The sequence below is a fragment of the Schistocerca americana genome, chromosome 11 (assembly GCF_021461395.2).
Source record: "Schistocerca americana isolate TAMUIC-IGC-003095 chromosome 11, iqSchAmer2.1, whole genome shotgun sequence".
Taxonomy (NCBI): domain Eukaryota; kingdom Metazoa; phylum Arthropoda; class Insecta; order Orthoptera; family Acrididae; genus Schistocerca; species Schistocerca americana.
In genome coordinates, this window is record NC_060129.1 from 170,292,308 (window position 1) to 170,318,734 (window position 26,427).

Consider the following 26,427-nt stretch of genomic DNA (forward strand, 5'->3'; position numbering starts at 1 on the left):
TTTGGAAGGTAGGACACGAGGTACTGGCGGAAGTAAAGCTGTGAGGAGAGAACATGAGCCGTGCATGGGTGACTCAGTTGGTAGAGTACTTGCCTGCGAAAGGCAAAGGTCCCGAGTTCGACTTACAATCCGGCACACTGTTTTAATCTGCCAGGAAGTTTCAAGTTGTCAATTTTTACATGACTCACATTTTATGAAGAGGTAGTTGAATATTTATGCGGCTGTTTTCAGATAGTACTTCATTATACGCAACTATATTACTTGATAATACTTTCAATTTTCTGATAATATTGTATGTAACGTCATTAATGCACTACATGAACAGTAAGGGACCCACAACTCTTCCTTGAAACACACTTGAAGTTAATCCTACGCCTGTCAATGAGTCTCCATCTGAGATCACATGCTGCATCGCCCTACCAATAAATCCTAAATCCAATGACAAATTTCACTTGATACCCCATTATATCGAACTTATGATAATAAGCGTAATTGCGTTACCAAAATTCGTTGTCAAAGTCGAGAAGGACTCCATCTATCTACTGCCTTGAATCATGGCTCTAAGGATGTTGAAGAAGAACTACTTAAATATTCCTTTTTGTTATTTTTATTTATTGTCTTTTCTCTTTCCTGTAAACATTAGAATAATTTTCAAACATATTTATTTTCAAAGATGTATGTAAGCTGTAGGAAGGGATAACATGGAAAAACAAAGAACCGCTTCACCTTCAGTTTTTTTCTCAACTAAGAGTCGTCTTTAGTTACCGGTGAGTCGAATTGTAAAGACGTATGAGAATGTGTTGTGTGCAAAATGCTGAATAATTACCAAATAAAAACTTATCGACACTGTTTTTCATTAACAGTCCAACGAATCCAGAATATTGGAATCCCGTGAAGTTATTTCATGGAAATTCTCTTTTCAAAATCTCATATAAGATTGGGCGCCGGACTTTGATACCACGCTGCGTAACAACTGAGGTACGTGAATGCACTTATCCACTTCCCTTTCTGGCCACCATATTTAACTTTGCTCTTAGGTCATGGTAAGGCAACGGCTTTGCCGCAGTGGTTACACCGGTTCCCGTGAGATCACCGAAGTTAAGCGCTGTCGGGCGTGGTCGGCAATTGGATGGGTGACCATCCAGGCCGCCATGCGCTGTCGCCATTTTTCGGGGTGCACTCAGCCTCGTGAGGAGCTACTCGACCGAATAGTAGCGGCTTCGGTCAAGAATACCATCATAACGACCGCGAGAGCGGTGTGCTGACCCCATGCCCCTCCTATCTGCATCCTCCACGGAGGATGACACGGCGGTCGGATGGTCCCGGTAGGCCACTCGTGGCCTGAAGACGGAGTGTGTGTATCTTTGGTCATGGTAAGCCGCGCCCAGGAACCTGTAACTATTTTCCATTCACAAAGTCCGATCCAGTCTATTTTAAAGACAAAATGAATGTATTATATCCCGCAAAACCTATCTTTAGATAGGCCACAAGGGACAGGCCGTGCGTGCGTCTGAACGAAGTGTCTGTTCGCGAGTTTCACACAGGGGCACGTAACTAAACAGTGTAAATATTTGAGAAACATAGGATTATTTCTTATGTGTGGTCTCATTTTATCGCGAATGCACGTTCTCTCTTATTCTCACAGACAGTTCGGTGCCATATTTTAGTAACTTTTGTTCCATATTTTAATCGCACCGCCGCTTTGCGGCGGAATTTAAATGGTTCAAATAGCTCTGACCACTATGGGACTGAATTTCTGAGGTCATCAGTCACCTAGAACTTAGAACTACTTAAACCTAACTAACCTAAGGACATCACACACATCCATGCCCGAGGCAAGATTCGAACCTGCGATCGTAGCGGTCGCGCGGTTCCAGACTGTAGCGCCTAGAACCGCTCGGCCACTCCTGCCGGCGGCGGAATTTATTACGCTATTTGTCGGAAAGGTTTCTGTTCCAAAATTACCACGCCCGCTGGCCGAAATGTACACCAATAAACATAAGCACAGCTAAAGGGAGAACTAACAATGCCATGCGAGAAAAGTGTGAGTTGGATGTCATATGGGCCGCGCGGGATTAGCCGAGCGGTCTCAGGCGCTGCAGTCATGGACTGTGCGGCTGGTCCCGGCGGAAGTTCGAGTCCTCCCTCGGGAATGGGTGTGTGTGTTTGTCCTTAGGATAATTTAGGTTCAGTAGTGTGTAAGCTTAGGGACTGATGACCTTAGCAGTTAAGTCTCACAAGATTTCGCACACATTTTACATTTCAACATGTCATATGGTTTGTGTTTTCGGAATCCGTGGTGGTTGCACTACAGCGGGTCATTGTGTTCGAGATACCTCATTACGTTCGAGCCGAGAGTAAGTTATAAGGCACTACAAGACATGCCTGTCAAGGACAGTGGACGGTAGTTCTGTAGATCACTTCCGCTGCTGTCCTAGCAGACACGAGTTACCTGTGCTAACTCCAACTGCTGGGCACAGTTTTCTGTTCGGGCGATCTACGCTATGTTGTCAGTAAGAGAGCGGACAGCTCAGGTGCAAATTCGGTATTGAATCTGGTAGGGGTTCCATCCGGATCTGGAGCTTTGTACACTTTTGGGAATTTCAGCTGTTTGTTTGCACCAATGAGTCCAATATGTTCCAACCAACGTTTCATTGGTATGAGAATTAAAACGTGGCAATGCTCCTAGATTTTCGTTTGTAAAGGAACATTTGGGAATGGAGTGCAACATTTCTACTTTCGCTTTGGTAACCTTAATTTCACTTGCTGTCTTACCTGTGAGTGTCGGGAACCACATGAGGTACATATGACCAGAATTTTATCCAGTTTTGCGAAAAATCCTTCGATAGTATTCCGTTATAGTAGTCGTTCGAAGCTTCATGTACTGTGCTCTTGACAGAAAAATGCGTTTCTTTCAGCATCTCTGTGTCTGTAGTTCTGCCAACAGCTTTGCCGCAGTCGTAACACCGGTTGCCGTCACATCACCGAAGTTAAGCTGGGCTAACACTTGGATGTGTGACCGTCCGGTCTGCCGAGCGCTGTTGGCAAGCGGGGTGCACTCAGCCCTTGTGAGGCAAACTGAGGAGCTACGAGGGCAGTTCAATAAGTAATGCAACACATTTTTTTTCTGAAACAGGGGTTGTTTTATTCAGCATTGAAATACACCAGGTTATTCCCCAGTCTTTTAGCTACACAACACTATTTTTCAACGTAATCTCCATTCAATGCTACGGCCTTACGCCACCTTGAAATGAGGGCCTGTATGCCTGCACGGTACCATTCCACTGGTCGATGTCGGAGCCAACGTCGTACTGCATCAATAACTTCTTCATCATCCGCGTAGTGCCTCCCACGGATTGCGTCCTTCATTGGGCCAAACATATGGAAATCCGACGGTGCGAGATCGGGGCTGTAGGGTGCATGAGGAAGAACAGTCCACTGAAGTTTTGTGAGCTCCTCTCGGGTGCGAAGACTTGTGTGAGGTCTTGCGTTGTCATGAAGAAGGAGAAGTTCGTTCAGATTTTTGTGCCTACGAACACGCTGAAGTCGTTTGTTCAATTTCTGAAGAGTAGCACAATACACTTCAGAGTTGATCGTTTGACCATGGGGAAGGACATCGAACAGAATAACCCCTTCAGCGTCCCAGAAGACTGTAACCATGACTTTACCGGCTGAGGGTATGGCTTTAAACTTTTTCTCGGTAGGGGAGTGGGTGTGGCGCTACTCCATTGATTGCCGTTTTGTTTCAGGTTCGAAGTGATGAACCCATGTTTCATCGCCTGTAACAATCTTTGACAAGAAATTGTCACCCTCAGCCACATGACGAGCAAGCAATTCCGCACAGATGGTTCTCCTTTGCTCTCTATGGTGTTCGGTTAGAGAACGAGGGACCCAGCGGGAACAAACCTTTGAATATCCCAACTGGTGAACAATTGTGACAGCACTACCAACAGAGATGTCAAGTTGAGCACTGAGTTGTTTGATGGTGATCCGTCGCTCATCTCGAACGAGTGTGTTCGCACGCTCCGCCATTACAGGAGTCACAGCTGTGCACGGCCGGCCCGCACGCGGGAGATCAGACAGTCTTGCTTGACCTTGCGGCGATGATGACACACGCTTTGCCCAACGACTCACCGTGCTTTTGTCCACTGCCAGATCACCGTAGACATTCTGCGAGCGCCTATGAATATCTGAGAAGCCCTGGTTTTCCGCCAAAAGAAACTCGATCACTGCCCGTTGTTTGCAACGCACATCCGTTACAGACGCCTTTTTACAGCGCTGCCACCTGTCGGAAGTCAATGAAACTATAAGAGACGAAGCGGGAATGTTTGAAAATATTCCACAAGAAATTTCCGGTTTTTTCAACCAAAATTGGCCGAGAAAAAAAATGTGTTGCATTACTTATTGAACTGCCCTCGTACTTGACTGAGAAGTAGCGGCTCCGGTCTCGGAAATTGACATACGGCTGGGAGAGCGGTGTGCTGACCACATGCCCCTCCATAGCCGCACTACGGGACTTGAACATCTGAGGTCATCAGTCCCCTAGACTTAGAACTACTTAAACCTAACTAACCTAATGACATCACACAAATCCATACCCTAGGCAGGATTCGAACCTGCAACAGTAGCCGCAGCTCGGTTTCGGACTGAAGCGCCTAGAACCGCTCGGCCACAGCGGCCGGCTATGAAGAATTCAGAAAACTCAGAACATGAAATGAGTGTCACTTCACAGTCTACCAATCAAGCCGCGCTACGAGCAACCAAAGGAATGATGACTTTGATACGATTCTTGACGAAAAATAATAAACAGCACAGGCTATGTATTAAATAAAGAGAAACTGACAAACTGATTTGTGAAACGACTCCTCCAAAGTTCGTGAAGGATTGCAGCTTTCGACGCTTAATACAATGTCTAATACTATACTTGGCATACTATCAATTTAGAGAACACCACTCCTTTTTATTTTCAGTAATGTATACTGTAATCGTTAATTACATAAGAAGTTTACAATAAAACTAAGTTTTGTTTTCTAACTACATAGCCAGATCATTTTACATAATGCTGTTGTTATGTAGAAGCTTTAATTACGTAAACACCACTCCAGAAAAACTACTGACCAGCCTCCTGCTCCGACTTTTGCTCCGATACCGCAAAACTACGCCACATCTCTGTTGACCTGGTAGGGCAGCGCTTGTGAAATACGGTTCATGGAGGCTTCCCCGGTTTTAAACCACACGCCTTTCCTTACTGTTCTTTTTCACGATTCCTCCAGCTACATGCAGGTGACATTAACTTCAGAGTAGCAATATTGAAACTTCAGACATGTAATTCACTGTCTAGTTTTATGGCATTGCGGTTCTTCTTTTATTTTGCTTCAGACTTGCCTCCCTATGCACTCTTTTTAACCTCTTTTACTAAAAATAAGAACATAAAACTAGACATGGTATCAAAGGTTTGGAGTTTACATGTTGTGCAAGCTGCAGTTAATCTCAACTCGTACTGTTTTCCTTGTGACGCAAGTGAAATTGTCGAATGATAAAATATAACGTGCCTGGTACTTGAGATGCTTGATGGATTGTCTGATAAAGGTAACTGACTTGTTTGCTACAGCAATCTGATGCAAGTCACGTGCAAACGCTCTCCAAAGGCACCCTTATCTGATAAGCGACCTAAATTAGGCGAAACTACACAGTTTTTTTTGGTATGCTCGTTTTCTAATCTTTCCCACTTCATATGTCAGTAACTGATACTGCGTCATTCTTCTGTCTAAAATAGGGAATTTACAGAAAGAAACTTTGGAGCTGGAGCTGAGTGTGTGCACGCTCCGCTGAATAGAGAAAATTTTTGTTTTGGAAACATCCACCAGAATGTGGCTAAGCCATGTCCCCGCAGTATCCTTTCTCCCAGAAGTGCCAGTCTTCCAAATTTCGCAGGAGATCCGTGTTGTGTCTAGACAAGACAGCCAATCCACAGTGACGAGTAACCGAAAGGCACGCGCTTAAAGTCACGCAGGCTGGCGTGAGGTCTGAAACAGGATACGTAATGAATGCTATAAAGAAAAGTACGTAGCTCTTGGAATACTTAACTTTAATCCACATTTGTAGAACATCGCTCTTGATGATACATTAATAGAATCTCAATATCAATTGAATACGGCGCCTTGCTAGGTCGTAGCAAATGTAGCTGAAGGCTATGCTAACTATCGTCTCGGCAAATGAGAGCGTATCTGTCAGTGAACTGTACAACTGGGGCGAGTGCTAGGAAGTCTCTCTAGACCTGCCGTGTGGTGGCGCTCGGTCTGCTATCACTGACAGTGGCGACACGCGGGTCCGGCGTATACTAATGGACCTCGGCCGACTTAAAGGCTACCACCCAGCAAGTGTAGTGTCTGGCGGTGACACCACAATCCGTCGGTAGGTTGATTCGAGAGAAGGGGCCAAACAACGAGGTCATCGGTCCGATCGGATTAGGGAAGGATGGGGGAGAAACTCGGACGTGCTTTTTCACAGGAACCATCCCGGTGTTTACCTGAAGCGATTGAGGGAAGTCATGGAAAACCTAAGTAGGCATGGCCAGACGCGGGTTTGAACTATTGTCCTCCCGAGTACGAGTGCAGTGTCCTAACCATTGCGTCAAATCGCTCAGTTTCACAGGAGAGCTTCTGTGAAGTCTGGAAGGTGTGGGACGAGCTATTGCCGGAAGTAAGGCTGTGAAGGCGGGGCGCGAGTCGTGCTCGGATAGTTCAGTCGGCAGATCACTTGCCCGCGAAACGCAAACGTCCCGAGTTCGAGTCTCTCTTAGCGCACAATTTTAATCTACCAGGATGCTTCAACGAATTTATCCTGCAGTACGTGTTTTTCTTCTAGAAGCCGTCAGTAGCTTGGGGAGGGACGTGATGGTGGACAGTTCTAGGATACTGTGACTCGGTACCTGGCCTGCAGTATGCAGAGGGGAGTGGGGGAGTTGAGCACTGTGCAGGCAGATGCTGAGGTCCTCCCGCCGCCTCGCCTCGCTGAGGCCGGTGGCTGCTCAAGCAGGCGCGGCGCTCACTAGGGCTCTTCACAAAATATCGATATTTTGATATATTTTCCTAAAATGTATCGACATATATCCGCAAATATCTGCGCACAGATATCAATACATCGATACCGAACTGGCAATATCGAGTGCCGAAATTTTTCTTGAATATTATATTCTTTTCGCAATTTTGGCAGAAGACCCAAAGAGATTCTGGTCATACATAAAACACACCAGTGGCAAGACGCAACCAGTACCTTCACTGCGCGATAACAGCGGTGAAGTCACTGATGACAGCGTCACTAAAGCACAGTTATTAAACACGGTTTTCCGAAACTCCTTCACCAAAGAAGACGAAATAAATATTCCTGAATTCCAATCAAGAACAATTGCCAAGATGAGAAACATAGAAGTAGATATGTCTGGTGTAGCAAAGCAGCTTAAATCACATAATAAAGGCAAGGCCTCCGGTCCAGATTGTATACCAGTCGGGTTCCTCTCAGAGTATGCTGATACAATAGCTCCATATTTGGCAATTATATACAACCATTCGCTCACAGAAAGATCCGTACCTAAAGACTGGAAAATTGGTCAAGTCACACCAATACCCAAAAAGCGAAGAATGAGTAATCCGCTGAATTACAGGCCTATATCACTAACAACGATTTGCAGTAGGGTTTTGGAACAATCGAACATTACGAAGTACCTAGAAGAAAACGATTTATTGACGCATAGCATGGATTGAGAAAATACCGTTCTTGTAGAACACAACTAGCTGTTTATACTCCTGAAGTAACAAGTGCTATCGTCAGGGGATGTCGAATTGATTCCATATTTTTAGATTTCCAGAAGGCTTTCGACACCGTTCCTCAGAAGCGTCTTCTAACCAAACTGCGTGCCTACGGAGTATCGCCTCAGTTGTGCGACTGGATTCGTGATTTCCTGTCAGAAAGGTCACAGTTCGTAGTAATAGACGGAAAGTCATCGAGTAAAACAGAAGTAATATCCGGCGTTCCCCAAGGAAGTGTTATAGGCCCTCTATTGTTCCTGATCTATATTAACGACATAGGAGACAATCTGAGTAGCCGTCTTAGATTGTTTGGAGATGATGTTGTCATTTACCGTCTTCTAAAGTCATCAGATGATTAAAACAACTTGCAAAATGACTTGTATAAGATATCTGTATGGTGCGAAAAGTGGCAATTGGCCCTGAATAAAGAAAAGTGAGAAGTAATTCACAGGAGTACTATTGGCGTGCGGTGTGGGATCCGCATCAGGTGGAACTGACGGATGACATCGAAAAAGTGCAAATAAGGGCAGCTCGTTTTATATTATCGCGAAATAGGGGAGATAGTGTCACAGACATGATACGTGAATTGGAGTGGAAATCATTAAAACAAAGGCGTTTTTCGCTGCGACGGTATCTTCTCATGATATTTCAATTACCAGTTTTCTCCTCCGATTGCGAAAACATTCTGTGGGCACCCTCCTACATAGGGAGAAATGATCATCACGATAAAATAAGAGAAATCAGGTCTCGCACAGAAAAAATTAAGTGCTCATTTCTCCCGCGCGCCGTTCGAAAGTGGAAAGTTAGACAGCTTGAAGGTCGTTCATTGAACCCTCTGCCAGGCACTTTATTGTTAATAGCAGAGTAATCACGTGGATGTAGATATCTGAAACTGTTCTCTTGAAATCGTAGTAGAACATAATTTCACTTTCACTGTGTGAAGAAGTCTTACTGCTTTGTGAGCTTTCGTGACGTCCAGTCTTTCTCCTTAACAGGGTGAAGCAGGTGTACGTGGCTCAAAAAAGAAGTCCTTTGTAGGATGGGAGGTGAAGGCGTTAATGGAATAACAGGATTTCCGAGGCGAAGAAATAGCACACCAGTTGCGTTAGAAACCAATTTTTAGCGCATCTAGTGTGCTATTTCTTCACATCCGCATTCTCCAAAAACAACTGCTGAAAACCATAAATAAAAATCTAAACGACAAGACTGTTATTTGGAGACGTGTGGGGGGAAATGCTGACGTAATCGGCGCTACCAGCAGAAACTGCAACGTTTGACTTCACCAAGCAGTTTTGACTCTACAAACTGCTGGCTCGTTGGCAGAAATGAGAAAAACTGGGAAGTCGACATAAGTATTCCGGACAAAGCCGATACGTGACGAAACCCATCGGCCACCTTTCATTGTGCCACTTACGTGCACTTACCATCGATATGAACGTGGTTATCGCCAACTGCGAAAGTGCATCGTTTCCGTCTCAGTTCTAGCTCTAAGGGGGATAAGCAGGCTGCTAGCTTGTTGATGTACGGAATATCTTATAACAAATCAATAGTAAACGTACAGCTCTGGAACCGGCCGTATATTTACAAAGTGCAGCTGATTTTTCATAGACCGGCAAGTCGATATCCATTCCATCGATATAACGATACTTGCTCTCAATATATCGCTGGACGATAATAATACATTTTTTTTAAAAAAATAGCGATGTATCTGTTTCAGTACATTTAAAAAAAAAAGCGATGTATGAGCTTCACTACAGTTTGAAAAATATCAAAACTCCTAGTTCTGACAGCCGAGGAACACACTTCACTTTTCTGGAAGAGTCTGCACAGATACCAGATAGTGAACTGTTAGATTTTTGGAAAATTTCCGTATGCCAGCAATTCGCGGCATAAACATTTTCAAATTTTTTATTTCATATATTTTTAATTGCAATTTGTTAGTAAAAAGAAGATAGAATTCGCCACGGAGGAAATTGTGGCGTTCAGTTTAGTAATGTAAGACAAAGAAAAATTTACGTACTTTCGATGCACTTGTGGGCCAAGAAAAAGCTTTTCAGATTGTGAAACGATGCAGTGTTGCGCAACTCTCATAAGAAGAGGTGTGTGCTGTACGGAAAGGAGGTATTATACATATTTACACGAAACTAGTGGGAGAAAGGAGAAAAAAAAAAAACAGAAAGTTGTAACAGTTCCCATTACAGTACAACATAGATAAATAATTCATGTTTGCAAAGTGTTGCACTTCATGTCATCGTACACATTTCCAGTGCCTTTCCTTATCTTAAGGTTTGCCTCCATTCTCAAGTCCAACGTCACGTATCTGTCTGCTGCCTTTAGCTTTCCTCAGAGCAAGGCGACACAACTGTGATAAAACTAAATTTTGAACTGAAGTATGTGAAGAACACGCTACACGATGCGACTTCGAGGCTAGCAGGTAAATGAAACAATTCGATTACGAGAGAGCAGGCCTTTTTCAATCTAATGTACTTACGCTATTTGTCCGCAAAACAAACGATTCAAATTGAAATCTTGGCCCAGAATGCTCTTTATCTCTAGACTTCCAAACAATCACTGTACTAGGACTGTTATTTTAATTGTAGAGCAAATGAAAATAAAATTTAAATTCGTGTTAAAACTGCTTGAAAATTCACAAGATGACACCCGTATGAAGTCAGTTACCGATTTCAGACCACTGAAATGATGATATATTTTCACGGATACATTCTGATAATCATTCTACCTTACAGCGGACATCAACTTTGACTGTAATTAAATTTTTTGGCCTACCTGTGCAAACTGTACATTCGTCTTGTTCTGCAACATGTTACTATTAAGATAATGATGAAACTGTCAAAAATCAAATTTCATTTGTCATGTTTTCGGTGTGCAATTCCTGATGGTATCTCACCACTTTTCATAAAATTGTTATTCGGAGAGAGTCTGCAGGGAACTTTCCACAGGAAAGTATCATACTCAAGCTCTTTCAAAACGAAAAACACAGAATGCGGAGGAGTTCCCTTCCATGCATTCAGCATAAGAATGGCGACCGTTTAAAAACGGAGACCGCTGTATCTAAGCATGTCCGTGTATCTTTTCGCCCAGAGCCCGACTGACCCTTCTGCAGTGTCCTCCCCGTTGCTGCAGATTCAAACCTCACACATCTCGAAGAAACAAATCCTCAAACAATACGCAAACGACAAATCATCAGGCCTCGATGTGTTCCCCATCCAATTTTATCAGACGTATTGGGAAGATATTGGAAACGCTTTTACATAGAATGTGAATGAAGTTATTGCTGGTATCCAGATTGAAAATTTCTGCAAGGGGATGATTATACCCTACCGAAGGAAACATGTTGTCACTGAGTGGTCTACAAATCAATAAATGGCACTTCAGTAGAGACAACGAAAGTAACGGTCACGGCATACGTGGGTCTCCTTCTAAGAGACGAGTCTGACTGTAACCTGGTACAGACTTTATTCTCCATTTCACCGGGCGACTGGCGCGACGGTAAACTGGAGCAAAACGTTTGTACAGCCACTGCGTCCTCCACTCCGTACCGCCGCCAACACGTCCAGAGTGCTCGTCGCGCAGACGGGAGCTCACCACAGCCGCCTAGAGAGGCAACCAGTGCTGCCAACTTTGTAAAAAAAAACATCTCACGAGCGTTCTGGTGCGAGCAGTAACCACCACAATCGCCTTCTAAATTGGACGCTCGCGCAATGCGCGCGCTAGGAGGCTACATAGGTGGATCAATGTCCCTATATGTTGTTGTAGTTAAGGAATCAGGGAAAGGAGATAAGGAATCTACTTTTATTATCTATAATACAGCATAAAATCACAAATTTTACAAGTTCCATTGCCTACTTTGGCCCAAATAAAGAGGTGCTCATCAGCATTCAACTTGTTCTTCCTTCTTGCAGGTAGTACAAAGGGCTTGTCTGGAACCGAGTATCCAAGAAGTTTCTTTCGATAAGGCTGCAGATTTCTAGCCTAAATAACGTTGTTCGCACTGGTCTCTTTTATGTTCCTCAGGGAGCACAAGGAAAACTACCCAGTTACTTGTAGTCTTTAAATGGTGGAAAATGAGCTATACTATTACTATGGGAAATGGAAATACTACCCTTGTAAAAATCTTGACAATATTTTCTCACTCAGTAATAGAAAAACACGTAATTGAAATGTCTCAATTTTTTACTTCTGAGAAATATGGTTCCTAATTTCATGTTTCCCAATTATTGGTTGGAAAGAAACACCAAGATTTAATGAATTAATAGCATAGCCATTATTCCCACCAGACGCTAGTTTCAGAGGTAAAGACTGCTGCTTAATAGTTGGCTACTGAGCAGACGTTTCGTGCATAAGACGAAAAATGTCCAGTATTTCTTTTCAAAGTATACAGCGTCTCCTGATTTTACGAGTCCGAAGAGTAATAACAAAGTCGGTCGGTAATAGCTGGCGAAGTAGATTGCCTGGAGGGTTGGGGGAGTGATGGTTTCGCTTAAAAGAAAGAATAGATTGTTCAGCCAATAGGATAAGCACTTATAGGTTTCAACTGAAAACAAAGAGTGAGTAATTCAGACAATATGCAGAAGTAGAGCGGTTGCTCCCACAGGCTGGTTTCGCTCAAAAGAATGAATGAAAATTTCGATCGGTACGCATAACTGCAACCGCCGCCTCGCATAGTAGGACGCATAAAAGATGGAATACCCGCGTATGGCCAGTTCGTAAATTCGTTCATTTCAGCCAATATCAATTCCCCTCAACTGCTCTCTCTGGCAGTTTTCAGGCGCCGTCACGGCAGTCTGTCCGCCGCTCTCTGCCGTGGCGGATCAGCGATGGCGGCGTAATGGCGGCGGCTCTGCTCCCGGCCGGCTGCACGTAGTGTAGAGGAGCGCCGCCGGAGGGCAGCACCTGCATGCGCTGGCGAGCGGCCGCCACACGTAGTACGGACTGCCGCCGACAGAGGGCAGGCGCGAGCTGCAGAGCGGAGTCTTCGCAGCCTCCTGCAAATTCCCGTAACGCGTATGATTGCTGGACGATCCACAAGACACATGTGTGAAAAGTAACAACTTTTTTTTGAAATATAAATATATGTAACACAACTGAGGCGCAGGAACCAATAAAACCTGCAAAGCGCGCCATATTCGTAAGATAGTCCGTCTTTTTCTACTTGCCCTAACTCTAACAATTAGCACTAGTGTATTACGCAAAATCATCTGTAAAACTGCCATTAGCACAAAACCCAAAACGATGGGATATATATTCGGTTAAGTAGTAAAAGGGCATTTTCTGTCACCAGAGAGGTCGCAGAGATCTGTTGTAGTGTGCAGATGGTGAATGTCGGAAAAGAACGTTGTCCCCCGTACCCAGTCTACACTTTGTGAATTCCCAGTCATCATAACTGTTCGTGAATATCACGCTGTCGAATTACCACCGAATGAACTGAAAAGGAAGTGGTTTCTGTGATGATTTGATGAATGGTTTAGCTTTCAGCACGGGTAGAAATTGTAAATTTAGACAACATCGTTTTTCCTCGATTTTCCCGTACGGTTCCTGGTCTGGAAACCCAGAGACGCCAAATCGTGGCTGCGTCTGCGTAATACACGGCCCGTGCTTGCGGAGAAGAGCTTTTTCGGGTACCGCAGGGGCGCTGCGTTCTTGTGTGAGTTGAAAAGTGTGTCATCCGGTACGCAATCTGTGAAGAGTTCATAAGCCACTGTGTTGGCGGAATTCCTAAATTGGGCGAGTTGAGTGCGTCCCCATCTGCTATCCCATGCATCGTCTGGAGAGCCGTCACATGTCAGTCCGTCTGCTGTTGGAATTTGTCCTTTACAGTCTGGTCAGTCTAAGTAGTGTCGAGGTGATAAACGTGTCGTAAGCTTCGTGGGGATGATTTTATTTGAACGTGGGACAGTGTCGATAGAATTCGTTGCTGCAGTCTGACGTTAAAGATACGTTTAAAGCAGAGAGTGAATATCATAGCATCACACTCAAGAGCTGTACTGTTATACATAGTATAAAATAAATGAAGTAAATTGCAATCGCGTTTGGTAACAGAACTAAAAAGTACCTGCGTTCAGCAATATTTCCGAGCAAAATACAACAAACACAACGTTTACGTGATGCACAAAACTGGCAAGGTGAAAAATTTGAAAAACTTGTTAGACCCGCATCGGTTTTTTTATGATGGTGTTTCGAGCGTCTGTTAGTTTTACACGCTCGCTCTCTGAATGCTATCTATCCTGGTCGAATCGAACTCGGCTGTACTCTCGTAATAATGCTTTTTGCAGAGTTGGACGACAGTGGAATCTTGCGGGGGTGGAGCCCGCTGCAGAAGAAGGGGTGTCCAAAACTCAGAAATATATCGGGCGATGCCTTCGAAGCCGTTTTATTAACCCCTACACCACCACCGCACCCTGATTACGAGCGTTCTGTAAATAAGTGAACCGGTCTCCGGTGGAAGATTATTCGACACAAGGTTCCTGAGTCTAGCAATGGCTGCAAAAGCTCCGACTGGGGAGAGGCACGTAAACACCCCTGTACACTGGGCTGGCATCTGCGCAGTCGCCAGCCGCCGGCTGCGTACGAGGAGAGCCTCTGGCACTCAGCGCCAGCTCAGAAATCAGCCAGCGGTGGGCGGTTCAGGACCGCTACGTGTCACGTCGATTCCTGTGAGGCAGCATGGTTTCAGTATCTCCCAGTTTAATAAGAAATCAAGTGCAATGTTTTCAGTTAAATGCAATAAATAACTTCTCGCCCATTGCAGTATTCATACATCTTCACACTGCATGAAATAGCTTTCTCCAAAATTTTTGGAAGCATTTCTTAAAACGGTTGAGCGTCTCCGTGGGAGCGAATATCGATTGTGGAGCTGGAAGTTTTTCATCAATAACCGCATTTCCAGAATCGATGTAACAGTGTTAACGTGACCAGCCAGAAGCTGTTTTGTCAGATAGGTCCACGGAATCCGCCTTTGATGACCCCTCGTAGGACGCGCCAAACAAATCGTACTATAGTCCGTGAGACGAGTGGTTGGTAGTGACAGTTCCGGCGGGCAGACGGCGCTGTTGCCGAACGTGGCTCACAGCACGCGGCGCCCTGTCTGCTACACGCATTCTCTAGCAGCGGAAATAAAAGCGAGACAAAATACAAGTCGTATTGGTACGCGTGAATTTATTTAAAGTTGATGCTTGAAATATATTAACTCGAAAACTGATAAGAGCTATTTAGTACAAGTATCTAAGATGCTGAAACATAATAAAGTTATTTGTTAAACTTCACAACTGAAATGAAAACTATTTTCGCAAGTTGTTGAACATTAGCAGTTTTGGTTTCCATTGTTAAGTACTAGCATTATTAAATTGTTCTACTACAAGCTACAGAATAATTGGTCAGTGCATTAAGAGTTATAATCTGAAGAAAGTACTCATAATATGATGATCTGGTTGTAGATCGATAACAAACTCCCTCCTTACATTCCTGAATACGTTGTAGTTACTGTAATGGGGGGGGGGGGGGGGGTGGAGGCTGCCGGGCGTGTACAGAGAAGGGCAGAACCAACGGTCACGCGTCTCTCTGTTCCACGGCGTGGAGTGACGCAGACGTAGGAACATCTGGCGAGCAGACAGAACACCTGACAATACGGCGTCAAACAATAACAACTTTTCCTGCTCCGCTGTCATCACGACAGTTCCAACTCTCTTTCAATACGTGGCACGGATATGCAAAGAGCCACGCCAGTACTTCGCAATGGAAGATGCCGTAATATGGAAAAGATGTGAAGCAATCAGCTTATCGAAACATGAGTAGGGCTGGAGAATTATATGTATCCCTCAGAGTTCTAAAAGAACTTCTACGTGTATACCTTTGAGATATTTTTCAAGTGCATTGGATCGAGAGCCAAACGAAAAGGGCACGCATTAAATTCTTGAACTTCGCTGAACGACGGATCTTTTCGAGTGCTAAATGTATTCTCTTGGTGAGGCCAACAACAAGGCAAGCTCTGTCGTTGTGGAATACAAGTAAACTTTCACAAACAGCTCGCTGCTGGTTTAACAGCCACGAGTTTAGAGCACTGCTAATGATACATGTGCTTGTCGACGCCCACAAGCCCATGTGGCAAAACTGAAGGAATCACAGTACTTGAATATACCACGAATAATGTGAGGAAAACAGTAATAGATTTAAATAGTCGCTGTGGTGTTTTAGGCAGAATTTATTGCATTACAAGTATTCAAGCAAAACTGAGGGATATCAGTTGTGTCAAAAGACGGGCCGTAAATGTTGAGCAGTAACTTGTGCCGACACGTCGGCTACTGCCTTTGGCGCTGAGAGACTGCAGAGGATTTCCCCGACTTGGCTTTCGTTTCAAGCGCGAGGAAGCAGCGTCGCCGACATCGACGCCTCCTTTCGCAGCTCGGCTGCAGTCGGCTGGTGAATTTTCCCATCCAGATTTATCGCGGCAAGAAGGCCGAGAGAGTGTGTGACAAGAATGTCGCTGTGAGAAACTCCGTTCCCAGTTGTAGCGGAACGTTCGGCTCACACCCGCTTTCGCGGTATTTTATAAACTGCACGTCTCTGTAATTGTTCGCTTATGTTTTTGCCGAAGACCTGAGAACAGGGGAGAAACGTAATTACGATGACTGGTCGATGAAACATTTAGCTTCCGAGAGTGATCGATAATGGAAAATATTGTCACTTGGATCATTTTTCAGCGACGAATACGATTGCTACTTTCTGCACGGATGAACGACGACTTTTTCTATACGCTTTGCACGTCTGCGTGCAGGATATAGACACTTTTTCACGACAGTAAATCGTTGTCACTGCATATGAAGAAACCGATAGTCGACCGTCACATGACATATGTGAATGCAGACACGATGATTGTGAAGCCAGAAAGAGATATTTTTCTTATCTCCCCCGTTACAATTACTGAACTACTTTTACATGCAGACAGAGTGCGCAATGGAACACACATCATCTGATGTGGAAAAGTGCAAGTGTTTTGAAAACATGACGCCAGTAGTGGTTAGTGGTAGTTAGTATCGTTTTTCAGTGAAGAATACGATAAGTAATTTTGCTCCGGAAGGAAGATAATTTTTGCGACTTTGTCTGTGAAGGTGTAACTCTAAATGCGAGTTTATGTAGCCTAGCCCCAGTGAGGTTTTCCCCACCGACGTAATTTAGCGTTTACAAGTTTACTCGGTTATTACTGTGCTAAATCCAAAGTGTGGCTTGTGGTTGTGCATTTATTACGATTATTTGCCGTTTTCACTTACTTCACAGAACAGCCATTATTCGTGATAGAGTTAAACCGCCGACATTTCTGAGCACTGTGGAACTCTGGAGAGGGAGAAATAACGAAAAGATAGTCATATTCTACATTACTGCGATCTGAAGGTGCTATTAAACGTCTTCAGAACCAATACAGCGTCAATATGCGAAATGGAAAAGAATGGAAATAAACAAATCCTTTTTTTGTCTTAGTATCCAACACTACACGGAATATTGTTTTTTTTTTCTAGAGGGAGAAAAAAAAAATTATCTGAATATCACGTTCGAGCTTACTCCCTACGAAGTGTAGTTTTCAGCGACTTGAAATAATACGTTGTATTTTTTGTTTTATTTGGTACTTCTGAAAGCCCTTTCGTGGCATGGGGAAACTAGAAGGCATAAGCAATTAGATGTGACGCCGGAAGAAACGTTACCTGAACGGAGAGAGAGAGAAATTACCAGCCGGCTGCAGTCTACAGAGAAAGTGGCCGCGAATCACGGGCTGGCAGCGGCCGACCGTGGAGGCCAAGTCCGGACAAGTTCTGTTACGTACGAAGAGTGTCCAGTAATGTGTGGGCGGCGGTATGGCACTGTGTGAAGTCGGCGCAACTGACCAGCGATTGGGTCACAGTACTGGGAACGAACCCCGAACCCGGCAGGATACGTGAAATTGTGGTGTGGGCGGAGTTTCGAACATTAGTTCGCTGCCTCGAGCAGGGAGGGACTCCGGTGTTTCTCTACAACAGAAACGCGGATTGATCTTTGTCTTTTTAGTACAAGGTCATCTTTTGCGTGTAAATGACACAGACGTGTTATGCACCAAATGCTACCGTTGACGTAGCTTGTAAAGGCGGGCCAAAAAATGATTATATGCGGCAAAACACGTCACGCGTCGTTTACGGGGACAGGGGTACCGTGTGACGTCACACGTCTGTGTGTACTGCCGCTGTACGGTTTCTCTGTCTCTAAACGCGCCTCAGCCGCTGTGGTCAGCATTAGGATTTCACGAACGGCTTAGTTGTCATTACAGCCCTATGACGAAACACATTTGTACCTAAGTCTTTGTATTTTGTCCATGTTTATCGTTGTTTCCGCCAAAACTGCAGCATTCATTCACACCATGCAGTACGTAATTCGGTTCTCCCTTTTGCTAAATACAGATGACTTCCAGACAGGTAATTATAAAATCATTCCTGTGTTGCAACAGGAAATGCTCTGGATGGAGGAATTATTTCCTGGATGATTGGACGCTACACGCAAGACCTCCTATCTAATGTGAACATTTTGCTCGTTCTTTACCTAAGAAGGGTACAATGGTTGAGATACTAACAGTCACCTTCGTCATGAATTACAGGCGTAGTTATGTGTAGTTCATAAGGAACAGTCTAATTCGGTTGCGTGTAAAATGAAATGTGGCAAGGATGATAACTTTAGTGACTTTGTCTGTGGAGGACGTGGCTGTGGGTGTCAGTTTGTGTTATCATCGCATCAAACTACCGAAAACGTCAAGTTTCACTGCTAGCTGCCACGTTCGTTAGTTCTTTCTGTTTTTATTCATTTCGTAGAATCCCTCATACTCCGGAGAAACTCTGAATTTAACAGCCATCTTTTCGTGGCGCCAACAGCAACAATCGACCGTTGACGCACCGACAGAGCTCTGTGGTCTGCAGGAGACGGAGAATTAACGGAAAGATAAACTCGGCTTCTTCTACATCACTACGATCTGCATGTCTGAATGTGCTCACAATCAGAACAGCGTCACTATGAGGATCTGACGCTGCTTTCGTGATGTTGTGGATCGCGTGCTGGCTTTCCAGTGACGTGGCGGAATATGGGCGGACGACCGGGGTGGAAGTCATTCAGTCAGATATGTGTGACGTACGAAAAGGTGAATAATGTAAAAACAATGCTGGCTGGGCGAGGGTCGCCATCCAGCGCCGTTATTCAGGGCGTGGAGAAACAATCTGACGAAAAGTGCAGGGCGGAAAGAAAGCGTGACGTGGGGTTTTGTGGCAATTAAGGGTCGAAAATGCGTATTTTCAGCGCTAGAGGAACATAACTTAAATCTGATATATATGTATGTCTTTACTCAGAATGGTGGGTAATTTACAGAATAAATACGTATAACGAACCAATCGTCACCATGAGAACAAGATAAATTTAAAATATCACTTACATGTATATCGGACTTGAGCTGTACTTTTGAGAAATGAAGGCAATAACATGTTCGTGTTTCATTTTTAAATATTTCCTAAAAGGGCGAAAGTGAATGGAAAATGAGCCACCACTTAATTAATAAAATTATGTGTAGCAAATGTTCGAACTGACCAATGTTTTCATGCTGGCATAGCGCCTTAGGTATTCAATTGCGACCTCTAGCTTCTACACTCAGATTCCTTCATTGGATGCTGTCTTTGTGCCCTACACTTTTAGTCAGATTGTGTTTCCGCACCCTGTATATGGTAGACGAGGCGTGACAAAATGTTGGTCGACAGGCGTCCAGCACACTTAATCTTTGGTGGAAAGTGCTAAAAACGGCAAAATGAAGGAACGCGTTCGTAGTGATGTGCACCTTTAAAATTCAGTATGATACGTTTAAGAAAAGCACTAAAAAATAGATGTAAAATACGTTACTTGATTACAAAAAGTCCTCTAGTAAAGTAGTTAATGTGTAAGTGTCGTGACAAGAGTGTCAGTGATGTTATTATGGGGCAAATCATGAGACGCCACAGAATGGGTGTTATGGAAAGCAAAGAGTATAGACTGTTGGTCAATTGCCATAGCACTGAAAACGAAGCATAATTTTTAACTGCGTTAATCACATTCTTCCTATCACCATGAGTAATGACGGTACTCTTTTATATCGTCTGTGATTCGGTAGACTCAGAGACTGTTAAGTACGGTGACATTAACTTCTCTTTGTATCTCAATATATACCTGAAACATATGGGCTATGATATATGGAACCACGCCGCTGCCAACCAGAATTTAATAGTTGCTGTGATTTTCCATGAAGCCTATTTACTGAGCAGACAGTGTGAACGGCTCGAAAGATGAGACGTTTACAAGGGACGCAACATTCAGAAGACGAAAATTTCGGAAATCGCTTTTTTCTATTCATCGTTACGTATTAAACCTTAGTAGGTTTTGCTAGTCTCAAGAAGCCTCCATGTTGCGATCTTCATAATTTTTAGGCGTATGGTCTCTGCAGTGCAACTGCCCTTGTTACAGCGAACTTGTCGGTGTTTTTCTAATATGGAGAGGAAACGTTGACAAATGGTGGAGGGTATGGATTTCTTACGGACGCCTCTGAAAATATGAGGAGGAGGAGGAGGAGGAGGAGGAAATTGCACATAAAAGGATGTTCAAAAGTATCCACGTCCGTTAAAGCGTTCGAAGGTGTTTTATTGAGCCACCAAAGTTACGCCTGCTGGTGTACGGTCATGAATTAAGTGTAGGTATAGGTTGCGCACCTATTTCTTTTTCATTTTTGTGGCATCGACTATTCAAACACCATGGAGAATGGACGGCATACTTGACAAAGAGGTTACAAAAATGATAACTTTACGTATTTCCACATTCTCAACGAGACGAGTACGGGGCTGTTTTTATGCACGACCGGAATGTGGAGCAGACCACTGCACCATTTCGGGAAGGAAGACGTTACAGATGTGTACACATGCCGTCTACACGGCTCACGCGATTAATAATTATAGAGTTGGCAACTGTAACCGGGAGAGTTGAAACCAGTCGGAAATATGTCCGCCGTTTGCGTTTTCAAGGTGAATTATGTGTATACTAGAGCAAAAATGAGACACATTAAAATGGGAAAAAATTGTTTCTTCAGTGCTTTAGTAATAAGAATGTGAGGTCAGGGTCACTCGATTACAGGGGTGGCGTGTTTGGCAGTGCAGGTTCGTTCGTAGTGAATGAGCCGCGAGTGTCGATGTTGCGACGTCTCCGTAGTGAATCAGCAAGAGACGCCCTCCCCAGACCTGAATATGTGTAACACACCTGAAGCGAAGGGAACAGTCAATTCTGCGAAGCGCGCCATATTTATGACATTTTCCGTGGTATTCTACTTGCCTCATCTAAGTGTAATACTTCGCCAAGCGTTTTACGCAAAAAACTTTAGAGTACTGTTATCAACGAAAGATCGAGGAATACAGATATTCTTTTACATAACAAAAGCGCTTTACATTTATGTGTCATCAGAGAGGCCGCAAAGATCAGATTTCACAGAAATAATTTCAACCTGTACGGTGGCTGTTGTACAGAGCAGTTTGTCGAATCATTTGCGTCCCGGCGTGGGGAAACAGCGTCGCACATGTCGACACCTTCTCTGGCAGCACGATGACAATGATACGGTCACCAAAAGAAGAGCGATGGACATTTTCAAAATAATCTTGACCTGTTAAATAAAGCTTAAGGGGCTCCGGAAAGGCTCAAAATCATGAAAAGTTCAATTTTTACTTTTTTGCGTTTTCTGAATCTGCAGACTATTACCTTTTAATAGATATATAATTTATTCAATTCCGAAGACTACAACTATTTTTAAATTTTATTTTGAAATGTGTTCTACATGGGCGTGACCCACTGTGGCGCTGTTAAACTGCTGTCAAATGGTGTTATTATTAACGTCCGTGTTCATCAGGTACATTTTTGTGATGTGAGATAAAGTATGTGTTGTGGCTAACCTATTTTCAGAGACTTAGCAGCACCTGAACTGTTGAAAAAGTGTATTCACGGAAAAACTCAAAACCCCAATGAAAGTGTAAATAGTGTTATATGGTCGAGAATCCCCAAGATTGTATTTGTTGGAATAGAAACACTTCACTTTGGTGTGTATGGTACTGTTGCGACTTTCAATGATGGCAACATTGTAAGGTGCAAGGTATTTAGAAATATGGGAATGAAGATAGGTTCTAACATGGTACGAGCGATGCTTGCTTTTCAAACTTTGAGTAAATGTTACACAGTACCTTGTGCATAATTTAACACAGCCTTTTTCCAAAAAACTGTATATTTTTGAATATATAAATAAAAAATTGCAAAAAATGTTGTGAATTTTCATTACAATTGAAAAAAAAATCATCTTTAATAACTGAACTAAAATTTTGTAAAATCCCTGTGTTAAGTTGTAGCCCGTATTCCAATAAATAATCTGTAAAAAGTTCAACTTCCTACCTCAAATACTTTGTGAGGAAAGATGTAATTTATAAGCGTTATTTTAACATTGCAAGTATAGGACGTTCCGGAGACCCTTAACTCGGCGAGAACAGGGGCAGCGTCTGACGCAACAATGCCGTCCCTAGCGACTCCGTTCCCAGTTGTAACGGAATTGTCGGTCCAAAGCTGTTTTCGCGGTAATTTATAAACATATCGTCATCGTAATTGTCCATGTGTATAATACTGACGTATTACAGAGCGGTGAACTGGAAAGAATTGCTATTACGATGATGAGGTGAAGGCTTTCTTAGCTGTAGTTTCATCGTAAAAAAGTAACATTTGCTATCGTGTTTGCTGTGCATGTTGTTTCAGTCTATTCCTCTAAGCAATGGAACTATGAAAAAAAAACCAGAAGATTTACCCCGAGTTGGCAAATCACTTCATCGTCTGACCAGTAGGGAGACCTCCCTGTTGAAAACGGAGATTTATCCGTTGAGAAAAGTTTGTTACCATTACTAACTAGAGATGCTTCCTTAGTTCTGAGATAAAGAAGTACACATTGCGAGAGGTGAATGACATACACAGAGACGAATGAAGTCGTTAAATATACTGATACGAAGCGTCTCGTTTTGTTTCGTTGGTGTTGTGGATCCAGGAACGGTGAAGTATAATCTGTCGGAACAAAGAGGTGCTATAGTTTCTTCTGACCAGAAGACAACCCATCTTCAAATATTACCAATTCTGACTAAACTGGAAGCACCTAAATACTGCCTCCATAACCACATCTACACTGGTTCCAAATCTTTAAAAATAGCTGGAACTTTCGATGTTTACATCGAAGCATCGGCCTGAACGAAACAAAAGTCATAGTATGCATCATTCATAGAAATGTTCTGAGTACGGGAAACGCTTTACTACGTAAAAGTCAGTGTATCACTGACAAATTTAAAATTCTAACAGAACAGAATAACTCTTGTACAGCAACTGTGTTTCCCGTAATCGGGCCACAGTTTTCAAAGATTACGTACATGTACGATTCGCACCAATTTCTAGTAGAGTTTTCTAGCATGGACTATTTAACCGCACCAGAGAGTGCACAACACATTTGGTAAAAACAGATATTAATTATAAATTTCTTCCGTGTCGTCATGAAGGCAACTTTGATACTGATACGTGGCCGGAATGTGTAAGACATTGCAGCACTACTTCGCGGATGAAGGTGCAACTACAACGTCAACACTTTGGCTACAGAAGTTGCGCGATTCGATTGTCGTGGTAGAAAACGAAGCGATGGAAATTTGTGCCTTTGGCACTTGTAACCCGCCGTGTTCCAAACGACCGGCTAGTTATACGCCATTTAATTGTTATAAAAGTTTATTAAAGCTGTAACAGAACAAAAAGTACGCCTTATAAACACCTAAACTTGATAATAGGAGGAATCTTTCAAAACACTAAACGTATCATGTTAGTGAGAAAAGTATAAGGGCAAGCTGTGTCGATGGTATGGGCTGAACACGTGGGGTTTGAGAGTTGGTCGTAATAAACAGGAAGCGAGTGCCTATATTGTAACGTCCCGGTTGTCTGTTATGGAACGCGATGTGTATAGAAAACAAGTAAATTTTCGTAAGTATGTGGCTACACCTGCATACGCGTTTTCACGGCTGGGTTGACAGTGGTGAGTTGTCGGTACTGCTTAAGATGCAAGTGCTTGCCGACCACGACAGACACACGTGAAACAAAAGTCGTTGCAGTTTGCCCACTGACGGAGCGCTGAGGAATGTTTGGACAGTCTCTTTCCAAAGAGAGAATTTCAAGCCAAACGACCGCACACGCTACGCGGCCAACGTATTCCAAAATCCTTGGGTTGGATGAAAGTAGGGATGTAGGCTATGTCGGTCGTCACATCTAAAGCTCTACGAATGGCAAAGATATTTGACACGACAGAAAGTTAATCTCTGAACACTATTATGAATTTAATCTACAAGTAACGTTTTCTGGTACATCTCGCTTCTTATCTCGATGTCTGTACTGGATGAAACACAAGTCATAGCTCTTTATTCCGTGTAAAAATCGGAGATTACGGATGCTACTTCTTGAAGTATAATGCCACACGTGAGATGGCTATGTGCTTCCCGCCAAACCGATATTCAGTCTTCCGCGGAAGCGGCCAGCTAAATGAGGCGCAGTGCAGCAAGAGCAGGAATTCCTCGAATTGTTGCAGTTTTGTCGTTTGTTAAAATAAAAAGTTGTCAGGACAGTGTTTGAAAAGTTCGCTGTCGTTCCACCTGGCCAAACGTAATAAGGATAGTTATCGCATTAACATTGCGAATCTTGGGGAAATTAGGTTAATTCAAATACAACAAGAGGAGATGTTGAAATCAGTGTTTGATTGCAGGCATTGATAATGTAATTGTCTAGTCCACTGGGTTTCGAACATCAGCACAGCAGGGGTAGAGGCAGGCGCCGAGCATATGTGTGTCTATATGGTCGAACGTTAAACGTGGTGTGTGTCCACAGCTTCACACTCGCCAGCCAGGAGCGGACGGCGCAGTCGAGCACCGTAAAATGAAGCTTTCACTGTCTTCGGTCTCGCGATCGGCGCTGATCAGCGGCAAGACACAATAATATCGCTGACGCAAGCTTTTTCCCGTTTTCCGCCTCTTCGGTGGATTGATTGTTGACTTGAATGCGCTGTGTCTCCTCTCATGTGCAGTGTGTAAACGCCCTCAGCGGATCGTTTTCCATCTGTTACCATTTAACGAATGCAGTTTGTGGGAACAGAAGGTGAACAGCTGGACACATTGCGACGAAGTAACACAGATTCTCACACTGGGTTTAAATTTCACACTGATAAAAAACAAACGATGCTGTCAACTGTTTTATTACATGTTTACAAGCCAGTGGCTGGTAACATATCCGATTATTCTACGTACATGATTAAGAGTTCGCCTTGACTCTAGAGGAATTCTTCTAGGCATTATACGTCTTCAGAATCATGGAGTGTAGACACGTCCCACCCCTTTCCGCTACGCCTATTCCGCAAAACGCATACCCAGGTGAGCATAATAAAACGACATCACATGAGTTAACTGGCTTGGATAAAAACGTTTCGGCGGTATTTTTAGACGATTTCTATGCGTGTTTTCCGGAAGTATTTCTCACACAATCGCCTCCTTCTCAGTAGTGTAGGGTAACATCATGAATGTGCGGAGTGCGAAACAACACAGTCCGGGTGCTTACAATGGTACAACTGGCCAGCGACCAGGAGAGCGATTCACACGTGGGAAAGGACACGTGTCTCTCGCAACTGGAGGGATACGCGAGGTTCTGCTGTGGGTAGAAATTGAAAATTAAATCGGTGCATCAAGTACGGATTCACTCTGATTTCGACGATGAACATTTTTTTTCCCGTTTTCATTTACTTCAGAAACCGTCAAATCTCGCGGGAGAGCTGAAACCGCCAACGTCACGCGATGCTGACAGTAACAGCAACAGTCGCTCGGGCGGCGCCAAAGCTCTCTCAGTTGCAGGAGGCGGAAGATTAACGAAGAAATAAATGCAGCTTGAACATTACCACTATCTGCATTTGTGATTAACGTCGAAATGTGGTTCAAAAATGGTTCAAATGGCTCTGAGCACTATGGGACTTCTGAGGTCATCAGTCCCCTACAACTTTGAACTACTTAAACCTAACAAACCTAAGGACATCACACACATCCATGCCCGAGCCAGGATTCGAACGTGCGACGTAGCGGTCGCGCGGTTCCAGACTGAAGCGCCTAGAACCGCACGGCCACGCCGGCCGGCCGTCGAAATGTGCTCGTAATCAGTACAGTAAAGTTATGCGGATCTGACGCTGGTTTCGCGATTTTATGTGTCGCGTGGTTGCGTTCCAGTGACGTGGCGGAATATAGGCGGACGATCGGGATTGGAGTCGCTAAATGACATATGTGTAGCGTATGTGAAAAAGTGAATAATTTAAGCGGTGCTGGCTGAGCGACGTTTGCCTTCCAGCAACGTTATACGGGGTGAAAGAAAACAATTTGACCAAACGTGCAGGGTGGAGTGACAGTGGGAAACATAGAAATTTGAGTAACGCAACTAAGGGTCGCAAATGCGTCTTTACTCAAAATGAATGGTAATTGACAGAAAATCTACCTGGAACACAGAC